The following is a 4783-nucleotide window of genomic DNA, read 5'->3' on the forward strand; positions in this document are numbered from 1 at the left end:
TAATTTTAATGAAAATTTACAGATATTTTGGAATTTCATTCATTCATTATTACACTTTTCTCCCTGCCCCCCCCCTTTCCAGTTTGTTCTTCTCTTTGAAAAGTAAAAGAAAAATTCTTTGATTGTTGTACAATCCCTCCCCACGAGCCCACTCCACTATGCAGTGTTCATTCTGGCTATCTCTTTGTAATAACTGTTCATGGATTATGTATGTCACCCCGAACTCATGTAGTCTTTGATTATTAATATTCAATGCCTCAAACCTATTCTAGAGATGACTGTTAGATTCAGATGAAGTAGACTTAAGGTCATATGTTGGTTCTTGTGGGATTGTTTTCATTTTCTTCAGTTTCAAACTGACTTTGCACATAAGTAATTGATGGTCTATTCCACAGTCAGCACCTGGCCTGGTTTTGATTGCTGACATTAAACTTCTCCCTGATTCTTCTCACAGACATAGTAATCCATCAGGTCAGGAAAGTCACCTTTTGTGTTTCATAACAAAAGGATTTGTGATAATTAAATCATTGAATGTACAGAATTCATTAGTTATCTACATAACTTTTTTGGTATGTCCTCACACAGAAGGTACTGCTAATTTACAAATTTATTAGCAAGATATCTCCCTGGGGGAGGCCATAAACACCAAACATTTGTACAGTTTAACCTAACCTTGTAGTGAAAGTCAAAGCTAATGGCAATAAAAGTTACTCTGAGTAACTTACTGCATCACAGAAGACATTTAACTACTATGCAAAGATATCTCCATAGGAAGCATTGCATAAACTGTGGCTTGATAGAAAGATGATATAGTAATGATATATAATACAGTAATGATGATATAGATATTCTGGTGCTAAGTACTGATTCTGGAAGTTTCTAGAAAAATCGAGTGCTATTTTGAACAACACTCAATGGGTACAGTGTGGTTCACTATAAAGGCATAATAATCAAAAGGAACATGTTTATGATCTCCTGAAGTAATTAAATGAGTAAAGGAAAAAACCCATCATAATAATCATCCATTATGGTGAATTCTGTGAAGAAAGAAAAAGAACTGTGGGACAGACAGTAAGTGAAGAAGAGGGTCTCACGGCAAAAGATAATTTCAAATAAAAACCTAGAGGCAACTGAGGCATTTTTTTCTCCTTTAGTATGGTCAAATGACAACAAGAAAATCTTTCTAACTCTACATGTAAGAGTTTGTAGTCCATGAGAAGGATTTTAGAATGTATTCCAAGTTCAAGGATAGGTCGTTAAAGACTTTAAATTCAGGAGTAGTAGGATTTAAAAAAAAAATTACATGCCTTCTAAGTTTTGGCTTGAAGATCTTTTATTTTTTTTTTTTAGAGAGTCTTACAATGTGTGTATTTTATTAAGATAATGTTTCATTTTAAAAAGGAAGCCTTGAAGCCATGTAAAAAAAAAAATTAACTAACTTTGGAATTTTAAGCCTTTCAGTATCTTGTCTCTTGCCTGTTTATGCACAAGTGAAAGAATTTCAAATTCAAATATTTTTGGTCTTTTTTCATATTTCTTACATAACTTGGAGAGCATAAATAGTAAGGTAATTTGGATGAATGAATTGGCATAGATTTCACAAAATATGTTAGTGTCCCTTTTCAGCAGGAAGTAGCTAAGAGAATACGCCGTCCCCTTTTCCTTATGACTCAGGGTGAAGTCTCTCTCAGGGAGGAGTGATAGGGAATGGCAAAGGACACACTGACAAAGAAGATTAATCAGAACTGGCTTTGACAAGCACTGTGGCATTTGGACAAGAACAAACTGGGAGGAGGGTAGAGAGAATAGTGCAACAATGAGTGAGTGGAAGCCCCAAATCTCTGTAAATGTTTATGAAAATTAATAAAATATAATTATAATTTAAAAAAACCAATTAAAAAAAATAGCAGTTTAAAATGCATCACAATTTTTCTTTAACAGCTCAAACCTTGTGTAGGAATCATTAAGGACTAAATTATTAGTCACAAATTTGTAACATGCTTAGGAGAATGAAACCCACTTTATTTTGCAAATTCTCAATATGCAAAATGACTAAAATAATATTTAGGTTTTTTAAATTTATGAGATAAGAAATATAAAATAAAAATTTCAAAGTTTAACTATGATTGTAATATTTATCTGAAATGAATCTTTGACACATACCATGTATTTTCCAAAGAATGTATTGCATTGAGAGTAAGACAGATATTCTGCAGCTATTTGTAAAATTATATTTTTATAAATAGCCACCTTGTAAGTGATATAAAGTCAATGTACAATTCTGAATTTGAAAAAACAACACAAACTCTTCCTTAATCTCTGCAAATGTATACAGAATATCACAATTAGTGGTAAAAGTTCAAGCATAAACTTAGGATATTTTCCCCCTGAAAGATCCTCTATCACACTTCATCCTTTGTTCTGGTGGTCACTGTATTGAAGTTAAAGACAAAAAGATTAGACATTTCATGGAATACATTCGCCTTTTACATTCTCAGCATGACTGTCTTCCAATATTCCCAATTACACTTTCATGAAATTACTTTCTTCATAGTCTCCAGGTTATCTGTGATGTTTTCTCACTAGTCATAGTCCCTTGATTTCATTTCCTACTAGGTCATCTCTTCTTGTGTTTTAAAGATGTTCTGACGTCAGTGGTTTTACTGAAGCTGAGATATATTCCTGTTTAACAAAGCATCCATGTAGATAAACAATGCACACCTTTATATGAAGATAGGACGGCATTTTACCAGGAAACATATGTAGGTTCCCAAGTATCTATTCCTTTTAGAAATTACTTGGGTATGTCTATCACACACACACAAAAACACTATCTCCAAATAGTCCACTAACTTACTTACTAAAAATATTTGAAGCACAATGTATTTTTAATTTGTGTAATGATTATATGATGTAGGGAAAGTTGCCAGGAAGGATTGGCCATCCACTCAGGGTCTTTGGAATTTTTCTTCTCTGGACCAACTTCAACCCATCTTTGAAAATTCTATTTAAATGTCACATTCTCCTTTATTTTTATTATTTTTAGGTATGATATTCTCTTTAAAATCTTTTCTGAACCTCTTTTGTCTGACTTGGGTGATACTTATTAAAAAAACAAACAACAAAAAAAACAACCAAAAAATCCACCACACCAAAAACCCTCAAACTCATTGTTGATCCCAGGAGCCAGGGAATCCAAAGATGAATTGCACAGGGAAAGGCTGTTGTCAGGGATCTCTCCAGAGTGCTAAAGAGTAACAATGTCAATCTGGAGACTAAGGTGTGCCTGATCCAGGCCATGGTCTTTGCAGTTACTTGCTATGCATCAGAGAGCTGGACAATGACTAGGGATGACAGGAGGAGAATTGATGCCTTTGAGCTGTGGTTTTGGAGGATTGAATATACCATGGATATACTTCTAGGAGAACGAACAAGTTTGTCCTGGGGAGGGTGAAACTAGGCTGCTCTTTGGAGGCAAAGATTCTGAAGCTTCATCTGAAATACATTGGACATGTTGCAAGGAGGGACCAGTCCTTCGAGGGAGACATCAAGCTTGAGAGGGAGAAGGCCCGTGCAAGACTCTCGATGAGATGGATTGACCCGCTGACTAGGGTATTGTCAGAAGTAATAAGGTTGGCTTGGGAGAGAACAGGGTTCAGAGATTTTGTACATAGGGTCACTATGAGTTGTAAGTGACTCGACGGCACATAACAACAACACTGCCATCAAGTCAGCGTCCCCGGGGTGGGTCTTCACAACACAACCCTCAGCTTTTCAGTCAGAACTAATCGACAGCTGACTCTCGAGTGATTCTTCAGATGCTGTAAATTACATGGGAGGAAATGTTTTTTCTTTCTTGTGTTGAACAGCTGGTGGATTTAAAACCCTCACCTTTGCTTTGGCAACACAGCTCTTTACTCACAAGATCGCCAAAGCTACTCTTATTCTCTTACTGCATAACACATTGTTAACTCTTGTGCTACTAACTCTGCATTTACGTATCTAGCCCAGATCATGAGCTTCTTGTGGGCTGGAACCTTTAATTTTTGTATCAAAGAATTTTTCAATTCCAACTCCAGCATCAGGCATGTAATAGAGGCTTGAAAAGCTCTCTCGCGTGCTGAAAACAAATGACAAGACAACATGCGAGTCAGTCGTGAGCTAGGGACACAGATTTTCTGCCTAGTGAAATACCAAACGCGATCCTGAACTCTGAAGAAAGGAAATCCTCAAAGCAAAAATAAGATAAAACAATCATTTGGTGCATGCTCTTTAAAAGGAGACAGAAAATACCCTAAACCTTTAGAATTTCCTTTCAAGTTTTGCTCATTACTAATATTATTCATTTCATATACTCATGATGTCTGTTGAAGTCCCTCAGAGAGTCAAGACTTATTTCTAGCACACCATTATGGATCCCTTTCATCTAGTCCTAGATAAAACGCAAGGAATCTATTTAGTTCATGGTGAGACGTGCAGCGGCTGTTGGAGTTTCTATATGTCTAATGAACTGCACGTTCACTTGAAAGGCTAACCCAAACCAACTAGCCCGAGGTCCATTATGGTGCTCCGACAGGAAATGCTTGCAAAGACTCTAACAGGTTCCTAATTGACAGTCGCTCAGTTTATGGGACAGTAAGATTGTATTCATCAAAGTACAACAGAAGCCTTCGTATTGCCTGAACTGAACAACTAGCCACATCTTCTCATGCTGCGATAGTTTGGTCTGGCTGTCAATTTGGCAGTTCCCGGGTTGTAAATTGTGGACACTATTGCTTGACAT

Source organism: Elephantulus edwardii, unplaced genomic scaffold (genome assembly GCF_000299155.1).
Source record: "Elephantulus edwardii isolate Elephantulus edwardi_28Jun2011 unplaced genomic scaffold, EleEdw1.0 scaffold00088, whole genome shotgun sequence".
Classification (NCBI taxonomy): Eukaryota; Metazoa; Chordata; class Mammalia; order Macroscelidea; family Macroscelididae; genus Elephantulus; species Elephantulus edwardii.